The sequence below is a fragment of the Zea mays genome, chromosome 9 (genome assembly GCF_902167145.1).
Source record: "Zea mays cultivar B73 chromosome 9, Zm-B73-REFERENCE-NAM-5.0, whole genome shotgun sequence".
Taxonomy (NCBI): domain Eukaryota; kingdom Viridiplantae; phylum Streptophyta; class Magnoliopsida; order Poales; family Poaceae; genus Zea; species Zea mays.
This window is the reverse complement of record NC_050104.1, coordinates 52,637,521-52,650,390: the sequence shown is the minus strand read 5'-3', so window position 1 is coordinate 52,650,390 and position 12,870 is coordinate 52,637,521. Positions and strand designations below refer to the sequence as shown.

Here is a 12,870-nt window from a genome sequence, read left to right as displayed (position 1 = left end):
ATTTAATCAAATAGGAAAATTTGTACACTAAACAACATTAACCCAACAAGTTGGCACCTCCTATCTGAAGTAACACATATTAGTTCATTCTGCTTCAGTGCAAGTAAAAACCCCACAATATTCTTCTATAGCATTAGATGACCGGAAAACCTAAGCCTTGTCTAACTTTCTTCATCGAGTTATACACCCATGTCAAAATTATCTCTTGGGCTAACTCTCACCACAGTGTTCCATGGTTCAGCTTTTGGGTTTTGGACATAAAAGACTTGCTGAATTTGTGATGAAAATACAAAAGGATCATCATCTAGTTTATCACCAGTGTGTATTTTCCGAGAAAAATTCACATGACTGTATCCGAACTCATCTTGTCGCAACCCAGCTTTATGATGAACATCATACCATTCACACTTGAAAAGCACTACCTTGTAGTTTGCATATGACAATTCAACTATATCTAATAATCTGCCAAAATAATTAACCCCATCATCAGCAATGTTGACCACACCACTGTTTTGTGTCAACCGTGCAGCCTCACGACTCAAAGTGTGGAACCTCGAACCATTAATAATGTAACCACTATATGTCACTCCATATCTGTTTGGTTTTGCAGCCAAAAATCTAACCTTTGTCGTGATCCCTGTTCCATCGCCTAATATAACCTGTATATAAGGAAAAACGCTCACGTACATTTCTTTTATTAGTTCCATGCCAAATTTGCAACAATTTTAGATGTACAGACCTTTTGCTCCAACCAATCAGGAAAGTGTTGATCCATCAAATTCTGAATGGAGGAAGGTGTTAGATTAATTGAGGGATGTAATTTTCTTTTCTCCTCATCCAAGAATTCTCTACAACAATAGTATCAGTGTCATGTCAGCAAATAGCAGTAAAAAATAAATACAGGTTACTGGTTATAATAAATGTGATGTTGTGTGTTTTAGAAATACCGAACGCACCTGCGGAAATCTTCAAGTTCATCACAATGCCGCAACACATATCGATGAGCCTAAACAAGAAGCTGCTTATCAAGGTTGACGACAGTACTCTTTCCAATAGGTTCACCAGCAGTATCAAACAAATACATGTTTGCTATTTCATCAGATGGTCCAGGATTTCTAGATGGCCTTGTAAAACGTGTAGTTCCTTCTATAAATCTGGAACAAAAGGTCAAGCACTCCTCCATGCAATATCCTTCAGCTATTGATCCTTCTGGTTGAGCTTTATTGTTCACAAATGCCTTCAGCTTAACAAAATATCTAAATGCAATAATTGACACATGTAAGTTAAAACTGAATTATTGATTATCATTGTGCAAATTAATTAAAGTTGACTACATACCTCTCCATGGGGTACATCCACCGGTACTGAACCGGACCGCCTAGTTTAACTTCTTCTACCAAGTGCACCATCAAATGCACACTTACAATAAAGAATGATGGCAGGAAAATTCTCTCCATATCACAAAGTGTCATCACAATACTGTCTTGAAGCTGCTCCAGCTCAGCAACATCTATGACCTTGGAGCACAACTTCTTGAAGAAGTTAGATAACTGAACAACTACTTTCATGACATCCTTGCTAGGGTAACAAGACTGCAGTGCCACTGGAAGAATGTCATGCAGTAAAATATGATTGTCATGACTCTTTAGTCCAGTCAATGTACAATCTTTCATATTTACACACCTAGATATATTTGATGCATACCCATCTGGAGTCCTGAGGTTCTGAATTACTGAGCAAAAAATCTCTTTTTGATCTTTAGACATAGTAAAAGGTGCATCAGGAGTTGTTTGCTTTCCTTGAGCATCTACAACAAGATGAAGATCCTCTCGAATTCCAAGTTCAACTAAATCTAGTCGGGCATTCAGATCATCCTTTGTTTTATGACAAATATTCAATAGAGTGGCGATAAAGTTGTCACACACATTTTTTTCTAAGTGCATTATATCTAGATTGTGCCTTAGTTTGTTGTGTTCCCAATATGGTAGTTGAAAGAAAATTGACCTCTTTTTCAGCCAATCTTTTGGTTTCTTCTCCACTTTACCACAACCCCCATCTAATTCCTTCTTTTCTTCCAGTCTTGTACGCTTGCGTTTCTGACCACTTTTATCTTCGACTTTCTTATTCTTGACTTTCTTCTTACCCACCTTGGATGTTCTCTCCCCTTTCCCTAACACGAACTCCTTGCCTTCCAACATTTTCAAAACAGTAGTTCCACTCATTTTTTCAGGTGAAAGTCCAGTCTCTACCAAGCCATCAAATTGCATCCTTTGCCTTCGGTATTTGTGATTTATTGGCAGCCAGCGACGATGTACCATATAGCACATCTTTTTACCTTTCTTAAGGTGAAATGATTTTGTAGCTGGACCACAAGAAGGACATGCATATTTACCGTTCGTGGTCCATCCATATAGGTAAGCTAGTGCAGGAAAATCATTTATAGTCCACAATAATGCAGCTCGAAGAGTAAAATTCTTTTCTGAGGAGGCATCTGGTGTTCTATTTATTCCCGCCCACAAAAGTAATAGTTCATCGATAAGGGGCTGCAAATATACATCTACATCATTACCTGGAGAATTTGGTCCAGGTATGATCATTGACAAAATTAAAGATGTTTGCTTCATGCAGATCCAAGGTGGAAGGTTGTAGGGAACAAGCATTACTGGCCATGTACTGTGCTTTAAATTCTTGTTCCCAAAAGGGTTAAATCCATCACTAGCTAGACCAAGGCGTACATTACGAGCATCTTCTTTAAAGTCAGGATATCTACGATCAAAGACTTTCCAAGCATCACCATCTGGTGGGTGGCGTAGTTTTCCATCCTTTGTTCGCCCCTCGTCATGCCAACGCATGTCATCTGAAGTTTTGGTAGATGAAAATAACCTTTGGATCCTAGGAATCAATGGAAAGTAACACAACACTTTGGCTGGTTTCCTTTTCCCCTTAGATTTCACTACAGAGGCATTTGAATCCTTCTTATCAACTTTCCAACGAGAGCTCTCACACACGTGAACAAAAATCTTGTTTGGCAAAATCACCTCGAAAAAGAATGCAATCTTTGGGGCAACAATGGATTCTCTCATAATCAAGACCTAAGTCACGGATGATTTTCTTCGCTTCATAGTATGTCTTGGGTAGATTAGCTCCAGGAATACCAGATAGCAGATCCATTAGTCCTGTAAATGATTCTTGTGACCAACCATGTAAGCACTTCAAGTGATATAAGTGGACTAAAAATGACAGCCTAGAATATTTACACCCAGAAGAAAATATTCTTGCATCTGCATCCTTCAATAAGCTTTCATATATATTTTGTTGCCTCCCCAAAGTATCTCCTTCCGCTAGATTCACATTATCCTCAGTGGCATTATGTTCCACATCTACAGATCCAGACTGAATGTCATCTGCTTCAGCACCAATTATACTTGCAGCCCTTCCAAATGCAGCCTGCAAGAGTTCTTGCATGTCATCCAATCTTCCATCCTGGCGGTCTCGTTTTGGACCTGAAGTAGTCAAATTTGCATTGATATTTGGTACATCAGCAAGTTCTATAGATGGCCTGTCATATTTTTCACCATGATGAACCCAGATAGTATAACCTTTAATAATACCATCACATCTCAGATGTGTCCTGACCTCATCACAGCTGTGGTTGTATCTATTTTTGCAGTTTATGCATGGACAAAGTATCTCGCTACCTTGTGGAAGGTCCCGGTAAGCAAATGCTAAAAACTCCTCAACACCAATTTTGTATGCAGTGTCCAATCTTGATTCTTTCATCCAACTTCGATCCATCAATCTTTATATTATGACCTATTAAAGTTGAATAAAACCCGTAAGCATTTATCCAAACCAGTTTAATTTATCTGTCCAAATCCCTACTAGAAATCTGTCAACAACTCCAATCGAAACATAAATTTACCAGAGGGTCAGAGAAGGCAGTCAGCAGCACCTTAGCGGTCACTGGTCAGCCGGTTAGCCGCTTAGAGCCTTGGACAGTCGAGCCTCAGCAAGCGACGCTCGGGCCTCAGCAAGCCTCAGCTGCTAGTGGGCCTAAACCGTGACAACACCTAATCCTGTTCCGCGGTACCTGTTCCACGGTTCGCCCCAGCAGACAAGGATACGCTCCATTGCGCAAATATATGTTCCATTTTATAACTAACCGGCGGTCCATCTGGGGAGGAGAGAGCGGTTTCCGAGTCGTCGCATTGGTCTGATCCTCTCGATTCGCCGGCGGCGCCACCAACCAGCAAGGTGATGCCTCCTCCTTCCTCTTCCCCAATTAGTTCTATGTTTCCGTGTTTCCGATGGTGCCGTCGGGGAGGGTGCCGATGGGTTGGCGGTCCTGGCGGTTCGATTTTAACCACACATCAGGGAGGGTGCCGTCGGGGAGGGTGCCATCGGCGTCAATCCCGACGGCGGCGGCCGCCGCGGCGATCTCGGAGCCGATGCAGAGCGGGAAGTTGAGGAGCGTGCGGGAGCCACGCATGCGGTACGCGGCGCGGTCGTAGGCCACGACGGCGTCCTCGGCGCTGTCGTACGCGCCGAGCCACACGCGCGCGCTGTTATTGGCCGCTGCCTCACGCCCCGTTCCTCGTCGATGGTGGCCACGGGACGTGACAGTGGTGTCAAAGCCGACGTCCTCTGCAGGGGTGCGAAGGTCGGATTCGGGTGCTGCAGAGGTCGCGTACATCCCTGGCGTGGATGGGTGACAGTGGCTTCACCGCTACGTCGCCCGTCACCCAGCCTTCGGTACGGATTCGATTCATCCTAGAGGCATTTGGGGATCGCCATCTTAGGTGTGCAGTGACAGATCCCAATTACCTTAGCGTGTGCCAGCTATCGCCGACGTCGATCACCTGAGGAAGAAGCTTTCGTCAGGATGTCGGCCAACTGATCAGAGGTGCCAACAGCTTCCAGCTCAATCTCCCCTCGATCAACACTCTCTGATAAAATGATACTTCAGTTTTATGTGTTTACTTCTCTTGTGAAACACTGGATTCTTGCTCAGAGAAATTGCAGACAGGTTATCCATCTTGATCACTGGTGCCTTGACAAATTTCCCTAGCATCTCCTCAATTAGTCGAGCAAGCAAGACTGCCTGGCAGGCTTCTTCAGACCCTGCAATGTATTCAGCCTCACAAGAAGACAAGGCCACCACGTGCTGTTTTTGTGAACTCCAGGTTGTTGGGCAATCACCAATGAAGAAAATGGTTCCAGAGGTGCTTCTTCCATCATCTAAATCACCACCCAAGTCACTGTCACTGTATCCTGTGATCAAAACATTTTTATGTGTTCCTCTGGGATAAAACAGCCCAAGCTCCATTGTGCCAGCTACATATCGAAGTAAATGTTTAACTGCTGCAAGGTGATCCTGACTTGGTGCCTCCATAAAACGGCTCAGATAACTGACACTGAAATTCAGTTCAGGCCTAGTGTGCAACAAATACCTCAGACTCCCCATCAAACTTCTATATTCAGACGAATCAACTCGAGAAGAATCACTGTCCTTGGACAGTTTCAGCTTAGCTTCCATTGCAGTTGAACATGGGTTGCACTGGCTCAGTCCGACCTTTTCTAGCAACTTTTTCACATAGGAAGTTTGAGAAAGGCTGATCCCTTTGTCTCCTTGGTGCACTTCTATACCCAGATAGTATGATAGTGTCCCTAAGTCTGTCATTTTGAACACCTTCTTCATTTCAGTCTTGAAAGCAATTAGCTCACTGCTGGACTTACCCATAATGATAGTGTCCAACTTTGAATTCCAAGCCCTGGGAGCCTGTCTTAGGCCGTATAGAGCCTTGTGCAGCCTCAACACCTTCTGCTCTTCACCCTTTCTGACAAAACCAGGTGGCTGACAGACATAAACTTCTTTCAAGTCTCCGTTCAAGAAGGCAGATTTAACATCCATATGGTGTACACTCCAATTTAGTTGAGCTGCAAGAATGAGTATAACTCTGACAGACTCCATCCTAGCAACTGGAGCAAAAACTTCATCAAAGTCCACTCCATGCCTTTGAACATACCCTTTTGCCACCAATCTAGCTTTATGCTTGATTATGTCTCCTTTTTCGTCATGCTTCAGCTTGTAAACCCATTTTAGACCTATTGGCCTATGTCCCTTTGGCAATGTTACAAGTGACCAAGTCTTGTTCTCCTTGATAGACTGCAGTTCCTCTATCATAGCACCACGCTAGAGTGGGTCTTGAACAGCTTCTTCAGTTGTGGCAGGTTCATCCCCTATTGCTGCTAGTAACTCTTCAACCTGGATGTTGTAGGGGTCTGTAATGACTGACTTCCACCTGGAGTGATTTCTGAAGACTGGACTAGCATGTGCTGTGTCGTGGATGGTGACCTGGATGGTCCAGCAAAGTTTTTCTCCCTGACTGGTGTATTGTCCAGCTGCTGATCCCCACCAATCTGCATGAACTCAACACAGAAAGGGTTCTCATAGTCTACCTTCTCGGCATCACCCCAGTCCCATGCTCGATTTTCTTCAAACACAGCATCACGAGACACCAACACACGCTTTGTGGCAGGGTTGTAGAACCGCCAAGCTTTGCTGCCATGCTCATAGCCGATGAACACCAAGAAGGGGCTGAGAATGAGGTGTTGCAGTTTCAGTTAGCAGACGATGAAATAAGGGAGGATGAAGATAACCGAACTGAAGTGAGAAAATGGGATGCGGCTAAGATAGTACAGGGTGACTTGACAGACGATGAGACTAGTGAAGATGAGCTGCATAAGGATGAAGCATGGGTTTTATAGGATGGGGGAATCGTCTCTACTGACGAGGGCGACGAAGGTATTGATGAGTCCAACGAAGGGAATTGCACTGCTGATGCAGCCCAGAGGTTGCAGGGAACTGGGATAACGGAAGAGGTCGATGAAGATACCTCTACCGAAGATGATTTCAGTGGTGAACCACGAGGGTTGGACAATATCATAATATTCGGTGAAGCTGAATTTGACAGTGACAGTGTTCCTCTAGTGTTTAAGGAAAACCAGACTGTTGCTGCACCAGCAACCAAAAAGGTAAAGCCCCTGGTTGATTTGGCCATCAATGCAGAGCATGAGGAAGGTCCTAAGGAGCTTGCTGCTACTAAAAAAGTTGTGAAAGAGGTTGACAACAGTGTGCAATCCCTGGATGAATTTATCTTCAAGATGTGTTTGCCTATTTTGTTTATGGAAATTATAGAATGAAATGTTTGTTTCTTGCCTAAATTTTGGATAATGAAATTCCTAATTTCTAATCTTAGCTCTTAACTGAGAATGCAATTTCACAAGGCAACTAACATGCTCATCTTTTATTTTCTTGATCTCCTATATGTAATAAGCAGAATCAATCATGACAAGAGGACTTCGAAGATTAAAGAATTTGATCTTTGATGGAGATGGTGCAGAAGCTGCTCAGGAGGAGCACGAAAATGTGGCAGATAATGAGAACAATGAAAGTTTACAGTCCCCTCCTGATGTTGATGGTTTATTAGTCCGCCTGCCACACCAACCTCGAAGTCCAATTAAGATCATATGTAAGTTTCAGGTTTGTTCTTGTATATCTTGGTACAATGTGAAATCTTACATTTTCATATATGCAGGGCCAAATGGAGAGGTTAGACAGATTATAGGGGAATTCACACTTTCAAATTTACTAGCATTACAAGGAGGAAAGGTAATTGTAGAGACAGATGAAAATGGTGTCCCAAATGAAAGGTCAGCCTCCATTCTTGGGCAGCACCTTGGCCATGTAGCAGAAAGCCCAACCTTAGCCCCTTTAGACATCCCAAGATTTGACAATAGCAGATTTAATGCACACAAGGAACAAATAATAAAGGATGTTGAGGTAATTTTTTGTTATCGGTGCAAGCATGTACGTTCATTTTTTATATATGTACTAACATTTACCTTCCTGTATATAGCTAAAGTTTGCCTTCCCAAGGCAAACCATACATCTTACAAGGGACTGGATCCTAAGGACAGTTAATAATAGGTGGCGAGCGTACAAATCTAAGTTGAAGAAACAATACTTCAATCGTGACGAGAGAACTCTAGAAGAAATCCTAAGAGAGAAGCCACTAACGACTAATGAACATCAATGGAGATCTCTAGTTGGAATTTGGTGCCAAGAGCAACATAAGGTGCCATCTATTTACTCAACACGTTTATATCAATTTTTAATCAAGGAATGTTACATTATTGCTTAATCATTGCCTGTCTTTGCAGAAATTATGTTCCACAAACTCTCGTTGTGCAAAAGAACAGAAGACTACACACACATGTGGGAGGAAAAGCCTTGCTAGATTAAAAAAAGAGATGGTGATAAATATTCATCCATATTTGTTAAATTTCACTATCATCTATCTGTATCTGAGGATTGAAATGATAGCCAAATAACTCAATTATGCAGGAAACCAGAACTAAACGAAAGGTTCATAGGATAGAACTATGGGAGGCAGCTCATAAAAAGAAGAATGGTAGATACACAACAGAAAAGGCAGAGACACTGATGGTACGTACATTTTCTAGTATAAATGATTTATGCTTGATCTAAAAATCAGGTTATCGTTCCTTAATCTTCCTATATACTTGTTTCAATAGGCTGCATCTTATGAGGAATTTAAAAAAAGGCGAGGGAACAACGATGGTAATCGTCTTTCATCTAAAGATTACAATGAAGTGTTCAATGATATTGTTGCCAAGGATTTCAAAGCACGTGGGTACTATGATGATAAGTACTGGAGTCAAGTACAAGCTTTTCAAGGTTTACCGTTTGTTATTCAAACGGAGGAAGAAAGAATGTACCAAGAGAAAGTAAATGAAATTGACAATAAAATGGAATCCGTGAGTGGTCTCATGAAGCATTGGCTTACTTTTATGTCAAAAAAGTATCCAGAAGATTTAACCCCAGAGATGAGAGAAGCTTTACAAAATGAAGTAAGCTTGCATTCAACCATGGCCCCCCTCCCTCTCTAGAATAAGAGCATATTTTTAACAGTATGTTGGTTCAAATATTTCAGGGTGGTGATAGTTATGACCAATGCACTGAAGATGACAAATCTGAAAATTATGCTGCCAAAGATACGAGTAGCATCCAAGAAGATTCAAATGCTGACGTGACCTCTCGAACAAATGAAGTGCATGTATACTTCCTTTATTTTAATTATTAAATATCATTAGCTACTATATAATAACATTCAAGCTCTTGCTAATGGCTTGTAGAACATGGTTCATGTCGAGCAGCAGCAACAACAATCTGTCCATAGAAGTCTTGGACGAACTCAATTCCATACATCTACACCACATGAGCAAACACCTTCAAAGGTATGTTAGAAAGGCCTACTCAATTACCAATGCACATGTATCTTGTATTTTTTTGTATTTTGTTACCTGCTTCAAAGTTGTTATTTTGCAAATTTGAATACTTGTAGTTGGATATAGATTGTTCTTACAGAATAGAAGAGATATAAAGGATTTTTGTAACACCCCTGGTGTTACGTTAACTAAAACTCTAACATGTCATCATAAGCATTTGCATTAACTGCTTGATATACCTAGAATGCAGTGAGGAAGTATTCTTGAGGTGCCAGCAGCATATGGGCTGACCAATGTGGCTTCCATGCCCCAATCCAGCACAGGCTCATAGGTATAGCCAGGAACACTGAACTTGGGCCATTCCAACAGCCAAATATCTGTTGGGGATATGCTTTAATATGTCCAAGAACTGGATATTATTTCCAACTGAGGGTGGGTTCTAGACCTCAATTATACCCTCCACACTTATCTCAACTATACACATACATGTATCTCTTTTGTCCCCTACTGCAGACAGCAAAACAACACAATTAAATACCTCACTGCCACTGCTCCCAAGTTAGTCCAAACTAGATATTTTCTCAGCAGCTAGTGAGGTCTCTAGACCTTCAGTTAAATATCTCTACTTTACCATTATCCAAAATTCGAGTAACACTAGCAGAGAAATCAGCAGGGAGTAAAAAGATCACAGCTAGATATTTCTGCAATTTTGGATCTACAGCTCTTGACTGATCCACCCATCTTCAGCTAGCCATTTCTCTCATTTTCTGAGTAAGACAGATTAATCACTATTAATAGAACTTGTTTATTAGTCCAAGGTCTACCATGTCTACAGATTTCATAGACCCAAACCTCCTAGAATAGAAGTTATGGCATCCAAAATTTGAATACAAAATCTGATTACCATTTCTGTTTTCCTGAACCCATTTTCAGCTTTGTTCAGTTGATTCATCCCCCTTTCGACAGAGGCCTTTTGGGGTGCCCAAATCTTTCAAATTTACACAATGTCAAGCCAGGGTCCCTTAATAAACTTTGCTTATGGATACAACCTCTCCAACTTTGCTTAAGACATTCTGGCACAAAGCTACACAGAACAGCCCTTACAAGCCCTCAAAGTGGAGCAGACAGACAGGTATTCAGACTTATACAATTCCAAATCTGAAAATTCAGAATTCAGCCACCTAGTCCAAATTTGAGCCACTGTTACTCCTTTTTTTGTGTAGCACCAAACCAATCTTACTTAAAGAAATTTGTTCTCCTATATATGGTCTTCCATTTTTCTATACAGCTCTTGGTCTAAAACCATATGGATTAATCACAACTGAGCTCCAAACAGAGCACCATTGGCTGTTTTTCAGAGTTTCAGCTCTGAACCACTAAGTCCCCAATACACTGACAGTCCATTTTTAGGCAAGCTTTACTCCAAATTTTGCATGGGGTTATGTCAAGCTCACTTAAGGAAAGTGATTCACCAACATACGGTCTTCAATCCCTTTATGGATCTCTCAGCCCAAATACTTAGGGATTAGTCACAAACAAGCGCCCAAAACTGCTATCAAACACTAACTTCAGGTACAGTTACTGTTGTAAGTCTGAAAACTCAGAAATCTGCCAATCAATCTTTGGACTATCTTTTCTACCAGTAGCATATAGCTTTGGGGCTATATCACTTAATAAGAATTGTTCTTCTATCATCTCTCTACGAGTTTGGTATAGTGTTCATTAACCACAACCCCCTGGATTCCAAAATATCAAGGCCCAAAGTTGGATCCAAATACTGAAATTCAGCCTCTGAAATCTACTGAGTCTGAAATCCAGAAACTCTGTTAGCTCTACTTTGGACTAATTTTACACCAAGTTCCATATAACTTTAGAGCTAGGTGACTTAACAAAACTTGTACTCCTCATGTTGCCCTATAACTTTGTTATAATGACAATCTTCAAACTGTTTATAAATCAAAAGTTATGAAGGCCCAAAAAGAGCTAGTTGATATTATTTTCAGCAAACTTCAAGTCTGATTCAAAACTGAATTAAGCTTTTTACTCCAACTTTTCCTCTAAAACTTGGAATTCTCCATACATGAAAGTTGTTCAACTTTCCAAAATCTACAAGTTCGTTTTTGCAAAGTTTCTTTTCACCTGTTGATTTATTGCTCTTTGATTATGTGTAGTTTTTTAAGAAGTACTGAAGTAGCATGTACTCTGCTTTCATTCAGTTGTTAATCCGTCTCATTTAGCCTATATAAACTTAAGTGAAAAGCATTAAAAACTCCCTTTTAGTTTAGTTGCCTAATTAATTAGCTTTCTTTTGCAACTCTAGGGTTCAGTAATTGGTTCCTGTTCGTCTACATTCCCTGTTAAAATCTAATATTTATAATTTTCTTTTTCTATAATAATTGAGTGAAACTATGCCTGTAGGAGGCACAACTTGATGGCAATGTAGTCACAGATTTGCCAAGTGATCCTATATTGCACAACATGGTATGTCTAAGCTATTATTGTTACAATTAAAATATAAAGCATAATTTGATTAAGTGATGCTATGATTAGATGTTTATTATAGAGAACTCGAAGGGTTCAAGCTGCCAGCATGGGCATATCAGAATCAGTATGTGGTTTTATTTTCCTTATTTCTTTCCAATTATGACGTTGTTTTACCAAAAGATCATATGTTCATGTTTTGTAATTTGTAGAGACAAAAGCAAGTCTACCTTATTTCACTGATAAACAAAGGCAGAGTTGTGGCCAAAGGGAAGTTAGTGACTACAGATAGCCAAAGATAAATATTAGGAGCAAAGCTTGGACCAGAATATTGTGGGGTTCTTGTTGAAGGCCTTGAAAATATTGAACTAGGCAATATTACAAATGAGGAGGTACCTAGACCATCTAATCAGATTCGTACACTAATTGATGCTATTGGCTATGTTATTCCTTGGCCAATTACACATGTAAGTTTCTTTTTTATTTGAAATAGTACATGTGTCCCCATAACAACTTCAAATTGAGTTATTGATCTAACACATGCTTCATAGGTGAAGCAAGCTAGAAGCTCATCTTGTACCCGCAACAAGTTGGTACCTGCAGCACGTGGACAAAGCTAGATGGGAAGCCTAGTATAATTGCAAAGTGAATCAATTAGATTCTAGTAGTTACTAAAATTTTTAAGTGATATTTGTATGATATTGCCACTTTGGCTTTGCTTCTTTGTGAACACAATTGGCAGTTACTGAACATGTTTGCTATCGAGTTAGTTAGCTTCTTGATATTTTGCCAAGGCCAAAAGCAATATTATTGAGGGTTTATAATTTGATTTTTTAACATTCATCTCGATGCACATTTATATATATAAATATATAAATGAAAACATCTTTTTTTGGCACGTAATAAAGTGTTATAGTATAACGTGTCAACATTATTACAAACAAATATAGATGTATGTACAAAATCGTTTCTACAGGTCTTAATACACACTTTGACGTTACTATATAACGTATTGATATGCGTAGGCACACAATACAAACGTGGCTATATTATTGTTTCTACTTTTGTTAACACGCG

The 12,870-nt window shown here is 40.4% G+C and overlaps 1 long non-coding RNA gene across 1 annotated transcript; it reads left to right on the top strand.

Annotated features, from left to right (window-relative positions):
• Nucleotides 1-4,218: 4,218 nt before the first annotated feature.
• LOC109942398 (uncharacterized) lies at nt 4,219-12,634 on the top strand. Its single transcript, XR_002265165.2, has 5 exons — nt 4,219-4,254; nt 11,731-11,793; nt 11,876-11,920; nt 12,006-12,260; nt 12,345-12,634. It is a non-coding gene; the product is annotated as an uncharacterized lncRNA (long non-coding RNA).
• The last annotated feature ends 236 nt before the right edge of the window (nt 12,635-12,870 follow it).